General features: G+C 40.3%; 1 protein-coding gene across 2 annotated transcripts in view; it reads left to right on the top strand.

Moving 5' to 3' along the window:
- The first annotated feature begins 381 nt into the window (after nt 1-381).
- Nucleotides 382-18636, top strand: part of PPP2R3A (protein phosphatase 2 regulatory subunit B''alpha) — a 186986-nt gene continuing 168731 nt past the window's right edge. Inside the window, exon 1 of one of the 2 annotated variants that reach the window (XM_025376513.1) lies at nt 382-563. The gene's annotated coding sequence lies outside the window, so the exon portion shown is untranslated. The remainder of the gene's footprint in view (nt 564-18636) is intronic. The other variant, XM_025376516.1, reaches the window with a different exon arrangement.

Raw genomic sequence — 18636 nt, 5'->3', positions numbered from 1 at the left:
GGACTCTGGGAAGACAGGAGTGCCAGGGAGTGTCTGGTCAGCAGCGCGCTGCCCTCAAGGGGCCTCCTTGAAGGCCCCTTAAAGAGGGCAACACAACTGATGACGATAACAATAACACCGATGACAATATTGACAATGATAATAACAGTAATAAATCCGAGCAAGAGACTCGAATCTGTCAAATAGCAGTGACCACCACGAATCGCGTCGGAGACTGCCCTGGCCGAGGCCACAGCGGCTCTCGCGGCGCCCCTGGAGGCCCCCTTCCTGCCTTGGCCAGAGGGGCGGGGCGGAGGTTGGGGGCGGGGCCGGACCGTGGGCGGGGCCAGGCGCGCGGGCGGGGCTCCGGGCAGGCCGCAGAGGGTGGGGCAGAGGAGGAGGAGGAGGAGGAGGAGGAGGAGGGGGAGGTGGGGGGCCTGCGGGTGGCTGGGCGGGGCGCGCTCGGGCCTCCTCTTTTCACGCGCCGCATTCGTAGCCCGAGAGTCCGCGCCGCGGGGAGGCTTGGAGGCAAGCGCTGCCCGCGAGCCGAGGCAGCCGCCGGAGGAGGAGCTGCGGGCAACGAGGTAGGCGCGGGGACACCGGCCGCGCGGCCTGGAGCCTTCAGCCCCCTCGTCCCGGCCAGAGGGGGTGGCGAGGCTGGGGGGCGGCGCGCGGCGGCAGTGGCGGGCGGGGCCGGGACCTGGGGGCGGGGACCGGCCTGGCCAGAGGGGCCACACGGAGCTGACTGGGCTGTGGAAGTCGGAATTCCAGGCGGTGCGGTGCCTCCGCGCAGCCGGCTGGTCCCGGGACACGGCAGCCCGGGAGGTGTGGAAACTGCCTGCCCCGGGGGCGCCCGCGGAGGAGGGTAGGCGGGGGCGGCCTGGGCCCTCCCACTTTTCAGGGCTCCTGGGCCAGTTCGCCCGCACAGCCCTCGGGAACTTGTTAACAGGAAAGCCTGGCAGAGAAACAAATGCCAGCGTTTTGGAAGAACTGAGAGTCACGTCGTTAGGCGCTGAGGCTTTCTTTTCTTTCCCCGCCCCCTGCCCAACCTCGGCCCGACTTGGCCAAAGAAGGATGTGTCACCAGCTCTGGGCCGCGGGCGGGATTCCCGGCCAGCCAGCAGCCGGGGTACCTGAAACAAAGGTAAACGGAGACCGGGCGGTCCCTGGCCCTGCACCGCGGCCGCGCTGGAGCGCCTCAGTGGGTCTTTCCCGCCGCGACCCCGCCGCCGCCGCGGAGGGGCGTTCTCCTGGGGGACCTCTCGATGGAAACCAGCTGGCCAGGCTTGGAGTTGATGTTGCATCCGAACTCTGTTGTGCTCACGTTATTCCCAGTCCTCCCACTCTGGTAAAGCTTAAGGAAATTTTATCCAGTCTTGGTGGTCAGCAAATGTAGGGGAAGACAAATTATTGTTTGTGAATTATAAGGTATTTTCTAATTAGGAAATGACCTGAAAACATTAAATTCTTAACACGTAAGCAAAAAAAGAGTAATTCCTTCCAACATCTGAGGAAGTGTTACTCCTCAAATCTTCATTTATGTACAAAACATCCCCCACACCTTTGGTGCCAGGCATTTTTCTTTGTTCTTCCTTAGTCTCAGGCCTTAGTTTCTTGTAAACAGAGAACCCAGCGCCTAGACCCTAAGAATTGCCATACTAGGTCAGAGCATGGGCGTCCAGTTCAGTAGGCAGCCGGCTTGTGTTGTAGTAAAACAGTTTTGTTTTGTTTTTTTCTTGGTGATTTTGTTAAAAATTATCTCAGTTTCTTTCAGTAGTATCCATGAAAGCCTTTTAAAAAATTTCTAAGCCACTGCTAATTTACACACACAATTTATTTACTTTTATTGCATCCAAATGGCCCTTGTATCACCTCTGGCAGAAGAACTTAATGGCGTGAGATACTTGTGGAAAAAAAACTTAGATCTTTTATACAATCTAGGAGCTCAGAAATCTAGGAGATTTCTAGGAGAACGGGGAAACAGATCAAAAAGGTTTTTTAAAAACAAAGCTTTGGGAAAGTGTTACTGGGGCCAATCTGGCTGTGGGGTTCAAAAATATCTTTATCCACTGACAACCTGAACATTGAGCAGTTAAAGATTTATTTGTACTCATAAGTATTTGCATATCTTAAAATGTAGCTTAACGTTCTGGAGAGTGAAGGGCCTGAGTTTATCTTGGGCTGAGTTAATTTGGCTTTAATGTTCAGCTGAAACCGGCTACTCTGAGAGAATGGAAGTTTTGTTTCAGCGAGAAAGGAGAAAAGGAGGTGAATAATTTTGGAGTATGGGGTGCTTGAGGGGGGCACCTGTTCAAATCATAACTTTGCTTTTAAACTCTTCAGAGACTCCTCATTGCGTCTGACAAACATAGTACCCACTGATCTGGCCCTTGTTACCTTTCAACACACAACTGAAGCTTTACCTCTGCCCTGAAGCTTTGCTTGACACCCCCCATCCCCCCAAAATCACCATTTTTAAAAATCACCACCCTCAGAAGTGCAGTTGACAGCTGTTTTGAGTGTTATCGTCCTCTGAGTTACAGATTCTCATTTGTAGTTCTGTTGACATTTTAGGCCAGGTAATTTCTAGTTGTGGAGGGCTATCATGTGCAGCATAGGATGTTTAGCAGCATTTCTAACCTCTGCTGAGGAATGGATACCAGTAGCACTCTACACACACAGTTGTGAAAATCAAAAATGCTCTGGACATCGCAAATGTCCCCCAGGAGGACCAAAATCACCCTTAGTTGAGAACTCCTGTTGTGAGCAGACTGCTGCCTTAGCACTAGTGACGCAGCATTGTCCTCTTTTGCTTAGGTGTTTACTATACTAAGCTTGAGGGCGGGAACAGTTACTCATTTATTTAACAGATTTCTGAAGGCCTGTTTTGCCAACTGGACACTAGGTTAGGTATGGAAATAAATTAGTAAAAGCAACTCTGCATGCCTGGACCTTATAGTCTAAAGAGGGTGACAGATGTATAAATATACATTTATCTCATTACAATTGTGTTAATTTCTGGGAGAAGTACAGGCAGGTCTGAGTGCATAAAACAGATGTCCTGATGTAGTTTGGAAACTGGGGAGAGTTTCCATGGGGAAGTGACCTTTGAGGTGGACGGTGAAGGATAAACAGGAGTTACTAGGTGAAGCTTACAGGAACAATATTCCAGGCAGAAGGAACAGATGTGAATACCTTGAGGAAGAAAGGAACAGGGCCGCTTTTCGGAACCTAGAAGCCAGAAACACGGAGAGTGATGACACAAAATGAAGCTAGGAAAATAGGTAAAGGCTGTCCACTAGCAGTGGTTCTCAGTCCAGCCTTCTCATCAGAACCACCAGAACTTAAACAAGACGGATGCCTGGGCCCTCCTCCATGCCTATTAAATCAGAGCATTTTTGGTGGATTCTGCTCCCTCCCCCAGCCACCATTTTCCCTGTCTTCCAAAGGAATAACCACTGTTACTAGTTTTGTATATCATTATAGACATTTGTTGTGGGCATTCAAGGAAATGCATATCTTTCCTCTTAGTGTTTTACACAAATGGTAGCATACTGTACACTCTGTTTTCTTAATGTCTTGGGAATCTTTCCACTTCAGTATATACTTTCCTTATTTTTTTTGAATGATTGTACAGTATTTCACTGTATGGATAGACCACAGATTATTTAACCATTCCCCCACTGACAGACATTTAGATTGTTTCCAGTAATTTACCATGAACAGTACTGTGAATATGCCATTTCATATGTGTATAAATATAGGCTAATTCCTAGAAATGGAATTGTTGGGTCAAATACACAAACACATATATTTACAAAAGTATATATTTATGTAATGTGTGTATATGTGTATACATTTGTAATTATTGGTGATTATAAAAGATCATTCTGGTCATATTAGAATGGTTTGGAAGGAAACAAGATTGAGTGTGGGAGATAGCTGTCCCTAATTAAGGTTACTGTGGGTAACACAGGAGAGAAAATGTGGTGACTGAGAGAAAAGAATGGTCATATTGGAGATGAAGAGAAGTACATGTATTCATGAGATATATTTAGGAGGCGTAATTGATAGCATTTGGTGGTTGATATGGTACAGGGTTGAGAGGGAGAAATGAGATCCTAAGATGACTCCCAGGGTTCTAGCTTGCCCAACCAGTGAATGGTGGTGGTGTTACCTGAAATAAAGAACATTTAAGGATAAATAGTTTTGAGATGAGTTTAAATCACAGTTTACATTGGGACTGCTGAGATTTTTTTTCAAGTGAGAGGTCATGTAAGCATTTGGCAATTCTAATTCAGAGCCATGAGCAAAGGGCTAAACTGGAGGCACAAATTTTTAGGTGTAAATTGAAGGCTGTGGACGAAATAATCTGGGGCAGTGGTTGCAAAGCAGTAGTCCACAGCTGAATCTGACTCACAGATGTTTTCCCCATACAGTGGTTTTGTTATTGTTTAATTTTGAATTAGTTGCCAATATTTTAAAATCTGAAGATTTCTCATGAAGAAAATCCAGATTTGGGGTTTCTCTTTAAAAATGAGAAAATGTAGCACTACTGAGTTGGTTTTCCAATATGGCAGCAATAATTGGAGCTAAGTCACAGATGATCGCAGCTCTTCTGTTTCACTACGGAGCCCACTACTCCCTGAAATTATGCCTGGCCCACTTTGCTCATTTGTTTGTCTGACTGTAGGCTTTTGAGCATGTGATCCCTGGTCTGGGAAGAGAACATAGAACAGTGTTCTCATCTTGGTTGCACATTGGAATTACTGAATGATTAAAAAATACTAATGCTGTGGTCCACCTAAGAAATTTCTTTTTCTGTTTACTTGATCTGATTTGCAGCCTTGGACGAATCTAAGGTGATTTCACTTAGCAGTGGAAGTTGAGAACCACTGACAGGTTAAGAAAAGAGGGCTCAGGCCCAGCATTTTGAAGTTTAGTAGAGGAGGGTAGCCCAGGAAGAGGATGAGAAGTGGCCACAGAGGTACAGTGGAATGACACCTTGCTCAGAATTAAAGTGTGCAAACTTAACTGAATGCACTTTACTATGTTTTTGATTAAATGAGAGAGAGACAAGTTTTCTTTACTTGTGTACAGGTGTGCAATATTTAACGGGCCATTTAAAGGATTTTCAAGAGTAAGCAATATTTGGTTTTTGTCTTAGCTGTTTCCTTCACAATCTAATTCTAGTTTAAGATACATCATAAAAGGTAGGAGAAGACTGCTTCAAATAGAGTGGTGTCATCAAGTAAAGATGTGGACCAAAAATGATCTGTTGAATTTAGCAAGATGGAGCCTTTGACCTCAGCTTTAGATTGGAAGAGGCAGAAACCAAAATGAAGTAGGTAAAAAGTAAGGAAATGGGAGTGTCAAGTGTTGGAAATTCCTTTGAGAAGCTTGCCCAAAAAGAGGAAGTAGTGAGGGAGGATGATGTGTCTTACATGCCTACATGGTAGGTGTTAGTCTGTTGGTTACTCAAACATTTATCCTAACTTTTTAGGGATGTAGGTCAATGGTGTCTGATTACCCATCTCCCACATTCTTAGGGGGTCTTGTTTTGGAGACTACTTTTTACTAAGAAATTTTGCCAGGACTCTTGAGGCTTCTGAAGGGGCTGACTCAGATGTTGGTGATTAGGCCACAAGTTTCTTTCTCAACTGGAAAGTGGTAGAGCTCCTAAAGGCCAGCAGTGATCTGGGCTTCAGTGACCCTGACATCATCCTCCCATTGAACTGATGAACAAAGACTATATTGTTGGTATGCTGAAAATGGAATACTTGGCTATGTTAGGAAATGTGTATCTAACTGTGAGATTCCCAGGAATAGTTTTTGCAGCTGTATTTTTTCCAGTTAACTTGATATTGTAGCTTGATTTTCCAGTTGCATGCGTGTAAAAACTCTCGTACTTTGAAGTATTTATCATTGATGGTACCTGAGGAATATGGATGTAAATTAGAAATGTAGGCCCTCATTGAGCTAGAAAGAAGAAAGCACTGAGCAGACTGATTTCCAAAAAGTTATGTGAAGGCTTCTACCTTGAAGACTTGGGGTTAGAGTGACTATTTAGGATGGATTGTAATGCAAAGGGTTACAACCAGTTTGTCTTTTGTCCATTTCTGCCATATTGGCAACCTTAACCTGGCAGAGAGGCTTTTAAGGTCAATTTTGTGCTTCATATTTCTAAGAGTTGTAGCCTGCCAACAGAACAGAAAATATAAGGGGTGGAAACACCAAGAATTACCGGTGAAGAATGGTTTTGATTAATTGAAGGCATAAACCCCATTGCTATACTCTTTTGAAAACAGGAATATCGTCTTGTGAGGGAGCAGATTTCATAGCTGTCACTGGTTTATCAGTTAGGTGGATGATGGTTAACTTCTGTGTAAAGGATGACTGTGACATGGAGGCAGAACTTGGTCCAAGATGGTTTGTAATGGGAGTCCATTATAAGAAAATTTTATTTAAAAACTTGCATATGCATGGACAGCTGTGGAAATTCCATCATCACAAATATGGTTAGGTACTATGCCTGGATGGCAGTATATAGAGGCAAAGTCCATTACCAAGGTGGTCCAGAGCTCCTTTGGTTTGTGGAGGAAACAGGATGGCTGAGTGGGGAGAGGACTTGGAGTTAGTTCCTTAGTACAGTGCCTGGATTTGTCAAGCGTGAACTGTGTGGGTTTTTTTTAATTGAGGTAAAATTAACCATTTTAAAGTGTACAAATCAGTTACTTTAATACGTACATTCACAATGTTGCACAGCCATCACCACTATCTAATTCTGGAACATTCTCATCACCCCAAAAGGAAACCCTGTACCCATTAAGCAGTCACTCGCCATTCCCCTTTACCGCTACCATTTGGCACCCGCCAGTTTGCTTTCTGTCTGTATGGATTTGCCTGTTCTGAAGATTTCATGTAAATGGAATCATACAATATGTAACTTTTTGTGCCTGGCTTCTTTCATTCAGCACAATGTATATGAGGTTCACTCAGGTTGTAGCATGTATCAGTACTTCATTCCTTTCTTTGGCTGAATAATATTCCATTGTATGGCTATACTATGTTTTGTTTATCAGGTGACGTTTAGGTTGTTTACACCTTTTGGCTCTTATAAATAGTACTGCTAAGAGCATTCTTTTACAAGTTTTTGTTTAAATACCTGTTTTCAATTCTTTTGTGCATCTATCTAGGAATAGAATTGCTGGATTATGTAGTAATTTTAAAAGTTTTTGAGGAACTCCCAGACTGTTTTCCACAGATGCTGCACACTTTTACATTTCTTCCAGCAATTTTTGAGAATTCTAGTTTCTCCACATCCTCACCAACACTTGTTGTTTTCTGGTTATAGCCATCCTAGTGGGTGTGAAGTAGTGCCTCATTGTGGTTTTTATTTGTATTTCCCTAATGACTAGTGATGTTGAGCATCTTTTCATGTATTGGCCATTTGTGTATCTTTGGAGAAATGTCTGTTCAAGTCTTTTATCCATTTTTTAATTGGATTGTCTTTTGTTGTTGAGTTTAAGAGTTCTTTACATATTCTGGATACAAATCAGGTTTATGATTTGCAAATATTTCCTCTCTTACTATGTGCTGTTTTTTCACTTTCTTGTTAGTGTTCTTTGCACAGAAAATTTTAATTCTTGTGAAGTTGAATTTGTTTTTTCTTTGATTGTGTATGCTTTTGGCATTATATCTGAGAATCTATCACCAAATCCAAGGTCCTGCCAGTTTACCCCTGTGTTTTCTTCTGGGAATATATAGTTTTAGTTCTTAATATTTAGCTATTTGATGGATTTTGAGTTAATTATTGTATGTGAGGTAAGGATTCAACTTCATTCTTTTGCATGTGAATATCCAGTTATCCCAGCATAATTTGTTGAAAGAGCTGTGTGATTTTATGCAAGTCTGAGACTTATTTGTAAAATGAAAGTGATAAAAACACTTGCCTCACAAAGTTGTTGTAAGATAAGTAGGAGAGGATATATGTGTTACCGCTTTGAAAAGTATATATCATTAAACAAATACTCATGATTATTATTGGCATGCCACATAGAGCTTTCATTTGGTCAAGGCCCCATAGATTGACGTCCTTCAGAGACCACCAGACGTCTTCCCTCTTAGTGCATAGTGAATCACGACGTGACTAGAGGACTGATATCCATGTTGTATCCCTAGGTCCAAAGTCACAGGGCCCCAGATGCAAGAGGTAGTTGGAGAGATTGCAGCTGTCCAGAATTGAAAGTATATTTTCTTGTAGGGCATGTGTTTGTTGAATTCTGTTGCTATTCCTCTGAAATTGGGAATGTCTATTCTAGGTGTTTAAAGGCCCTAAAGAGTTTTCAGGCATAGTAGGAAATTAAAAGGCAGTTTCTTCTGATTGGACCAAGAATCCTCATGTTTCGCTCTATCAGCTTTTAAACTTCTAGAACTAAGACTGTTTCAATGACTAGTGATCTCACTTAGTTCAGTCAACAAATATTTATTAATTTATCACTATGTGCCAGGCATTGTTGTAGATACCGGAGATACAGTGCCTTTTAATACAAGACCAAACTCTCTTGACTTTGCATTCCTCTCTTAATGTTTTCTACAGTTATCTAACTCACTGACTCCAGTTCCTTTTCCACCAGTCTCTCAAGTCCACATTAATCAGGCCCCTTCCCCCACTGAAGCACTCTTGTCAAGATCACCACTGCCCTTCATGTTGCTAGCTCTAGTGAATCAGTTCTCAGTCTTCCTCTTACTTGACCTTTCAGCAGCATTTTACACAGTTGATTATTCCTCTTTCTTTGAAACGCTTCCTTTACTTAGCTTTGCTGCATTCTCTATATTTCCCTCTCACCTTTTTGGAGGTTTAGTCTTTTTGCTAGTTCCTTATGATCTTCCTGACCCCTGAAAGTTGGAGCAATGCAAGGCTCATTAATACTCCATTCTTCCTTATTGATTCTTACTTCCTTGGCATTTCAGTCAGTCTCATGAGTTTAAATACCATCTATACAATGACAACTACATCCTGACTACCAAATGTATATCTCCAAGTTAGGAAATAACTTGCAGTAACGTCTTTTCCTTGCTTGTGTCCTTCTCTGACTGCCTATTCCCAACACAGCAGCCAGAGGAGTCTTGTTAAAAGTAAGTTATCCACTCAGAGGCTTTACGCTTTCCTACAAGGCCCTTATGTAATCTGAACTCCTCTTTGTCTTTCTGACCTCATCTCTTACTACTCTTCCCTGTGCTTGCTTTGTCCCAGTCAAAAAGGGGACTTTTTTCTTCTTCCAGCAAGCCAAGTATGTTCCTTCCACAGGACCTTTGTTTCCTCTAATAAAGCCTCCTCCCTCATTCTCTATCTCCCTTCCCTATCAAACTCAGCTTCTCAGCACTTTGGGGTAAGAGGGAAGAGTATTCCTCTCACCCCAACCCCCTAGACTGAGCGCTAAGGCTATCCCCTTCCTCTTGTTTGTTTATTCGTCTTACACTTTCATTTGAACAGAGTTCCTCCAGTTGAAAAAGCAGCTTGAAAACTGCTTCTCTGTGAGATTAGAAATAAAAAGCAGAGATTAGTGGTTGTGAATGGAGATGTCATTGAGGGCTTAGGAATCCTAGCAAGGGCCACTTATCCCTTCCATTTTGTAGATCATAGGCGTATTTCCTATTTTACAGCCTTGGGTATTGGGCCCTAGAATACTGCTGTTGTGAGTACTGATGTGCTTCTACCAATGCCGAGTCTTCCTTCAAGCACTGTGGCCCAGTTGTTAGCATTTTGTCTTCTCATCTTGGCAATCTTGGTATTCTTCTAGTAGAAGGTAGAGACCCCTTTCCCATGGTGGGCCCTCCTCGATGAGAGAAAGCTCACTGGATGCTGGCAGCAGTATTGAGATCCAAGTATTAAAGGCAATTGAGGGTTCTTTGTAATGAAGAGAGTGTGTTGATACTACTGAGAAATGCCCCAGGCCTTAAAAGGGCAAACAGGCCACAGCTAGTGACAGTCTATCTAGATAGCAAGTTCAGACACTTCATCAGGGGCAGTGTTTCTCAGCCTGTCTGCAAATCTACAGGCCTTTATGTGGGCACTCTGGTGGGTTCATGTTATTAAAATCTGGAATGGTGTCTGTTCTGATTTGTTGTTTTAGAAGAAAAGGTATTATTTCTAAGAATTTTTAGCCAAACAAGTTTTATATAAATAATACAGTCTCTTTGCTTTTCTTTTCCTAGATGAGCTGATTTCCTAGGTGATAAACAAGTAGATAAATTAATATAATTTCAGATAGTAGTAATAGTGCTATGAAGAAAATAAAGTGGAGGGCTTTTCCCCTAATGATAAACCCTTGGGTTGTTTCCAGTTTTTCCTTGTTTTAAACATTACTGCAATGAACATCCTGGTACTTGTGCAAATGTGTGAATGTTTATATTGCATAGATTCTGAAAAGTGGAATTGCTGAGTCATATAATCATATAGCTAAAATTTTATTAAAAAACTGCCAAATTGGTCCCCAAGATATCTGTGCTAATATTACATATATAAGATATATGATATGTAATCTAATTAAAAGCACTAATAATATTGAATACATTCTCTTTGTAAGAGTCATTAACCTACTGTTAGGCTAAAAATCTTCATACCCTCACCAATTTGTGAATTTTTGCCTCTCTTAAAAGTTGTACAAAGTAGTATTTCCTTGTTTTAATTTTTGTCTCCCTGGGGCTGGATGTCTTCTTTTAAGTTTTTGATTATTTGTATTTATTTTTCTGTCTGTTGGGTTGCATAGCAGAGACTGCTGGTTACATCCTATGATCCATTCTTTCTTCATCTTTGGTAATAGGAACCCCAGCTTTTGGCCAGGACCCAATGGGAGTGCCCAACTAGAACACTTGACCTCCTTGGAACTAAGTATAACCATGTAAGTTTTAGCTAGTGATATATAAGCAGCAAGAGTTAGGTATGAAGTCTCCTTAATATGAGAAAGCCCTCCTTTCTTCATCCCTTTATGAGTCTTATGTGTTGGAACACAGATGTAATGACTGGAGCACTAATGGCCGTCCTAGACCATCAGGACCATCATGGTAGGTCAGTGAGCCAAAAAGGCTTGAGCATTTGGCAGAGTTGCTGCACTAAGAGGGAAGACTTTCTTCTGCATGGGAGGGAAATTTAACTTGTATTTTGTTTAAGCACTCTTATATTGCATTTTTCTAGAATATACAACATAACAGGTGCTAGCCTTTTCTTGTTTATTTATGTTGTAGATAAATAAACTTAGATAAATAAACTCTAGATAAACTTACATAAATAAACTCTACATACTCATTTTTATTATAAAGATGGCATATTTCCTCCAGCCTGTTGGAGTCGTCTCCCTTTGTGGTATCTTTTGTTAAATAATAGTTTTTAATTTTGATGGCAAATTTCGCTATCTTTGCCTTATATGGCGTTTGATTTTACTTACTTTTTTAATACTTCTTTTCTGCCCCAAAGATACACATAGAATCTTACTTTTTAATACTATTTTTAAAATTTAGATATTTAAGTTCATCTGGAATTTATTTTTGTGAATAGTGTGAGGGAAGAATCTTGTTCAGTTGGCCATTCATTTGGAATAATCATTTTAATAGGTGGCATGTCAAATTATCAGTTTCTAAATTCTCATATGTGCGTAGTTGGTTTTAGGACTCTGGTCCCATTGATCGTTGTTTCTACACCGTTAATACATTTTAAATTGCAATAGTTTTATAATATTTTTTCTTGGTAAGGCAAGGTCCTCCTCCATTCTATTTAAAAAGTTAAATGTATTTAAAATTAAATATTAAATAGCTATAGCAGAATATTTGTAAAACATATGTATAAGGTGTAAAGCATAGCAATACAGTGAACTCTTGTTACCACTCAGTGTAAGGGAAGAACATTACCATTCCCTTTGTCCTCCCACTCCAAAGTGGTCTTGACTCTTCTGGCACATTTTCTAATTGATGTGAAATTTTCTAATTAGATTATAAATTGCTCTTAGAATAAATTTATATCATTGATAGTAATAGTTCTGTGTCAATAAAATATTTAAATATTTTTCCACTTAAAGATAACAATTTGAGTGGTGTGATGCAAACATACAGTCGTTAGAAGGTATTGGTTGAATGTGGTCACGATCTCTAATCATTGTTTATTGTCTGCTTTGGTGGTTTTTAACCATTACACTGTTTTTAATTGTTCTTAGTTGCATTTGTGGTTTAATTTGTACTCATAATGGACTGTTGGTTAAAGATGGAGCATGTGTGCAACACATGTCAAAATATAAGTTAAAGAGCATAAAAAATATAATTCTGCTAAATTATTTTAAGATGCTCTTTATTAAATACATAAGTTGTATTCATCTGATCAGAATTCTTTTTTTTTTTTTGAGAGGAAGTCTCACTGTCTTGTCCAGGCTGGAGTACAGTGGTGCAATCTCAGCTCACTGCAACCTTCGCCTCCCAGGCTCAAGCGATTCTCCAGCCTTGGCCTCCCGAGTAGCTGGGACTATAAGTATGAGCCACCAATGCCCGGCTAATTTTTGTATTTTTGTAGAGACAGGGTTTCGCCATGTTGCCCAGGCTGGTCTTGAACTCCTAAGCTAAAAGCTATCCACCTGCCTCATCCTCCCAAAGTGCTGGGATTACAGGTGTGAGCCACCACACCTGGCTGATTAGCATTCTTATAAAACATCAAAATATATCTAATATTTTTAAAACTGTATGATTAAAGGAAGCCAGGCGAAGGGTGTTTCTGTACTATCTTTGCAACTTTTCTGGAAACTTAGTTATTTCACAATAAAAAGTTTTAAAAAATCATTATAAAGATAGAAACATCAGCCAGGCATGCCTTATATTTAAAGTTATACATTTAGTTACATATGCTTGTAATTGGCAATTACTATTCCTATTCTTAAGCCTGTTCTAGAGAAAATAATTTCAGATTGGTGCACCAAATACAAATAGTAAGGTAAAGGTACTGTGTTGAACCTCCTGAAAGATAGCATAGGCCTAATCAAATTAAGAGACTTTAATTTCTAAAATGAATTGCCAAATGGAAGACCCCATGTGGTATTAAATAATTAGGAAGTGGTTTTCTTGAAAAATAATTCATTTTTACCTTTCTGTATGATTGGTGTTGTGGACAACTGGATTTTTTTTTTTTTTTTTGGTAATTAATTGTACTCTTTAGGTAGTCAAAATTCTGAAAAAGAAAAATGTAAACACTTGAAAATGTGAAGAAAACATATGGGTGATTCTGTCCAATTTGGCTTTTCATTTATTGGTAATAAAAATCTACAATGTGTTACAAAGAAATTCTCTCAAAGAACAGTATGAAACCATTTCTCCTACTTTGACATTTAAAAACTAAACCCCCAAATTATCAAAATAAGCAGCTGATCTTTATAAGCTCAAAAATGTAAGTATCAGGTTATAGATGCAGTTTGTTATTTTGGATGCTATAATACAAACTAATTTTTAATCTACATTTCAATATACACTTGGAGCTTATCTTCTCATCAACCTGATTTTCTTTACATGGCAAAAGAGTTCATCTACTGTAATAGAAGTCAGAATTTGTCCTTAAATATTATCAGTATTATTAAAGATTATACCACATAAACTTTATAATACAATCTTTAATGATATGCTGATTTAAGATAAAATATTTTTACCTGAAATTGCTTTATCATATGTCATAAAATTTTTTTTAATGATTTAAAAAATTCCTAAGTAAGTTTGCAGTATTACTTTTAAAATATTTATTTGGCCGGGCACGGTGGCTCATGCCTGTAATCCCAACACTTTGGGAGGCTGAGTCAGGTGGATCACCTGAGGTCAGGAGTTCAAGACCAGCCTGGCCAACATGGTGAAACCCCATCTCTACTAAAAATACAAAAATTAGCCGGGTGTGATGGCACGCACCTGCAATCCCAGCTACTCAGGAGGCTGAGGTAGGAGAATCACTGGAACCCGGGAGGCGGAGGTTGCAGTGAACCGAGATCACACCACTGCACTCCAGTGACAGGAGACTCCATCTCAAAAAAAAAAAAAAAAAAAAAAAAGATTTATTTGTCAAATAAAAGGTTGAGAAACATTGATCTGCATTAAAGGCCTGACCACTGAAATTGTACTGACTGATGTCCGATTGGATCTGGATCCAGATTGGCCAGCCTGGAAAAGACATACCATTATCAGAGTGTGAGAACACGATGTGTCATATGATGGGTCCCTTTGAAGTACATAGCATTGCTGCTTATTTTAAAAGGGTAACAAGTTTCCCCTCTATCAATCCATGTTGTTGCTTTGGTTGTAAAAGTGGGCACATGGCCACATATATTGCTCATCCTGCCATCATTATAATAAAAGATTAGAATGTCCAAAACATACTTGGCAGACAAAAAAAAATATAGTCAGTATCCAGTACATATGGTAAGGGTTTTTTGGCTGCAGATGAAATGAAGAGAGACACCAAGAGAGGGAAGGAGGTAGAGTATTATGATAGCAAGAGCTGAAAGAAAAATAAGAGTATCAATGAAGATATATATTTGTATGTTGTAGAAATTGATTGGTTTTAAGGAATAAACATCCACTTAAGTAAATTCACTATAAGTAAAATATTGTTTATAGTTAAAATACACAGGGAACACTTAGTTCATTCCAGTTTTATTAAGTACAGCCAGCCTTCATGGAAAATGAACATGCTTCTCTTTCTCTCTGTATTATATCTGCTCTGTTTTCTTAACACCAGTGTCTCCTGCCATGTTGCTCCTCATGAATGCCCCAAAACAGTGGCCTCAGGCACAAAATGATAGGACCTTTAAGACTCAGAGCTCTCAGCTAATTGACAGTGTTTCAGTGCTTCAATTCCAAGTCCCCAGGACAGAAAATATAATTGGTCTGCCTTGAGTTAGTGCCCCAACCAAATTTTCCAGAGATTGGAAAGCGTGTGACAGATAGTTTCCCCATCTTGCCTGTGGACAAGGCGGGTCTCTAAAAAGTGGGTATAAGTCAAGAGGAAATGAATGAAATATCTTGTTCAGTACATAAGACAGAAGACTTGTTTGAAAAGAAGTTAATTGCTGCCCCAAGCCTTGGGGGATAAAAAAGCATAAAATGTGCACATACCCCTTCCAAAAAAAAAAAAAAGTTGGTAAGTATATAATAGGAAAGGAAGGTTAAGTTAGTTTATAACATGAACTACTTTTGCCCTGGGCAGCTTTATTGCCCCAGTAAAATTTATAGATGATTCTCACCCAACAGGAACGAGGGCTTTTAGGAGGTGAGATGAAGTCGATGACTGGAACTTTAAGTATATAACCAAAAATTTCCATAAGATGGACTCCTATACATTGGTATAGACTATCTTGGGCCAAAATCTGTTTCCCCTTAAGAGCCAGTCGCCATCATGATAAAGCCTGTTTAGGCTGATGCCAAATCAACCTGGTGATTTCCCTGAAGTTCCAGTCAGGTCAGCTAGCTTGGTAACCACTGATGTTCAGATGTCTTAGTTTTCCCACACCCACGTAGTGGAGTTTGGTTTGTCTTGAGCCATTCCTGCATAGCACAGGTGAGTGGTAGCAGGACATTTACAAGGAGGAGCACCACCAGGTGTAGGTGTACTGAATGACAGTGGTAACATCAGAAGCTCTTAATGGTTTCCAGTCATCAGTACATGTATATCACTTTGCCTAAAGGACCAAGGCCTGGTTGACAGAATGTTCTAAAATGTTTGGATAACCAGATGCCTATACAGGAATGTGTTCTCTGGGGATTTGGACATAGGCTCTTTAAGTTTGGTGATCATGGTAATGTGGGTCCACCTTACTGGTGAGCCAGACGACTATTCAATAAGTAGACTTGTGTGAAGTAACTTGCTTAGCTGTAGTAGATTCATAATTGAGCATCTTGTTGGCAGTCTTTCTCGGTTTGTATGTTGGGGAATTGTGCTGGGTCTTGGAGCTGTAGTGGATTGTCTTCTGTACTTTGCCTCTCAGTATTAGAGGATTTGGGATGGGGGCCAGGGTTGCTGGTCTTAGGTTCAAAGCAAATGCTATATTTTTTCATCAGGTAAAATGCCAAATGAAGCTGAGCAACTCTCAGAAATGGCCAGGAAGGCCACTTTATCCTAGATGGAGCCAGTTAGCCCTTCCTTAAAACTGATTACAAAAAGTGACCTTTTTTTCTAGTGTAGGTCTTGACCAAGGAAACAGAAATGGTGGTATATTAGCAATTTGCCTTCCTCCTTTCTTCCTTCTCTTCCTTCATTGAGTGCTTATATATGCTAGGCACTGTTTTAGTGTTAGGATGCAGTGGTGACCACGGCAAGCAAAATCCTTGCCTTTGGAGTGTACGTTCTATTGCAGGGATAAAGACAAAGACAGTAAACGTGTAAACAGTAAATAAATCCAAAAAACTCATAAGTTTTATATAGACATTAAACTACATAATAGGGCAGAGAGTAATGAGAAGGGGCTGGGGTCAAGGGAGAGGAAGAGGCCATTTGAAGAACTGAAAGAAGGCCAAAGGAGAATAGTACAAGATGAGGTCAGGGAGATGATTAGTAGACTGAGCTATTACAGGCCATGGGAGAGGAGTTTAGACTTTGTTCAAAATCCTTTTAAACAGGAAAGCAATTCACTCTGATTTGTATTACTCTGGTTGTGCTGCTTGCAGAATGACTGGAGTTTGAAGAGGCAAGAGTGGAAGCAGGGACACCAGTTACAAGTCCATGACAGTACTTCAGGTGAGAGACGATGATGGTTGGGATCATGATTCCCACAGTGGAAATTAGAAGTGGTCAAAATGAAAAGATATTTTTGAGATAGGGTTGACAGGTCTTACTGAATGAGTTTATATGCTGAGTCTGGGCTGGAAATAATGGCAGTTGGCCATTCCACTTTTATGAACTTGCAAACAAGTTCACAGCAAGACACCTGTAAAAAGTTCTATTTTGCAATAATGTACTCCAGTTGTGCATCTACTGGGTCATCGGGTTCTTTGTCTGTATAATGGGTAATTAATAACAAATTCTTGTTGGGCCTCATCTGTAAAATACAGGGATTCCTGCAGTCCCACGTGTAGGATGTCAGCTGAATGAAGAACTTTGAAAGTGTCTCAGGTTCTCATTATACCCTTCAGGGCATTTGAGGCTGAATGGCGGTCAAAGGTTGGTGAAACAGGGTAGGTTCCTGTCCTGACCCTAGAGTTGGACCTGTCAGCTCAGCCTGGCATACCACATATATGACCAGGAAATAAAAAGCAAATAATGAACAACGTTGCTGGCTCTCTTATAGCAGATGACTCTATTTATTCTCAACCCTCCCACTCTCAAATTCCTGACTCTGTGGTCAACCTCTGTACCCCTTCTGGTCTTTTGGTTTGGACTCCCCTTTGGATTCTTGAAGTTGAATCTTGCTCTTAGTTCTGCTTTCCCATCTGATCTCAGTATCATCTTCCCCAACTCCAGCCACCCCTGCAACACATACATACACACACCCCTTTCATAATATTGAATGAAAAATGTCCTGCTGAAATTGCGACCACAGAACTCCACTAGAGGTGGTAATTCAGACTTGTGTCCTATGGGTGGTTTTGCTTAGTTACGTGGTACTATTGAGCCCACAGGATCGTAACTTTTTACCTGCATTTGCCTTATAGATGGATGCGTACCTTATGCACTCTTCCAATTGGCAAGCTTAGTGCAAAAATGAACTAATAACGTTAGATGTGATAAGATTTTATAGTCTTGGTTGGTTAAATACAGGGCATCAGTGGGGTCAAGAAATAGGATACCAAAGCCATATCCAGGGCAGGAGCTAAGCAATGGGTTCTGTCAAGGGACACATGAGGACTGTGAAGGCTCAGCTCAAAGTAATCTGCATTTTCTTCTTACAGATATTTCCACTGGGCTTTTGTCCCATTTCTCTATCCCAGTTTAGTTTTGGGGTGTGCTTCACAGAATCTGACCATTTATCCATTAAGAAAATATTATTGAATTTATATTTTATGCTGTGTCCTGGCTATATGTTGGGGATATGAGGATGAGTAAATTGTGATGGTTTTCTGACTCATCTGTGTCTGCTTCCCTGATTCATCACACTGCCACCTGAATCCCATCATCCCCCTTCCTGAAAAACTAAAACTAAAACTAAAGTATTATAAATGCTTAGTACTAAAAAGACAAGACTTTGCAAATAAATGGAAATTATTTCAAAAAGTTTCTTCTCTTCAGGGCATTTTTGCTTTTCTATTTAAGTGTTTCCTCTAAATCAAATCCTATGTTTTACTCTTCTGTTAAGTTTCTTTAAATTGCTTTGTCTTGCCCTGATATTTGTGTTCTTCCACAATTAGAGCCTTCTGCATCTTCTGTTTGCCTCTTGTTGATTTAATCTCACAGGTCATTTTTTTTTAAGTCAAGTTTTATGCTTAGCCTTATGGCATGTTTTGTATGTAATTCTATTTCTGGATATGATGCCATTTGTGAACATGCTTTTAATTATGTCCAGTCAGTTATATTATTGAACAAGCTCATTGTTTTAATTATACTTACAAAGTCTGACAATATACTTATAGCCTGAAGTTCAGAGAGAGGTAGCACTTAACATTATTCATTGGTTTTTAAGAGTCACCTGTAAATTTTACTCCATTAACT

Source organism: Theropithecus gelada, chromosome 2, assembly GCF_003255815.1.
Source record: "Theropithecus gelada isolate Dixy chromosome 2, Tgel_1.0, whole genome shotgun sequence".
In the NCBI taxonomy this organism is placed as follows: domain Eukaryota; kingdom Metazoa; phylum Chordata; class Mammalia; order Primates; family Cercopithecidae; genus Theropithecus; species Theropithecus gelada.
This window is presented reverse-complemented; position numbering and strand designations above follow the sequence as displayed.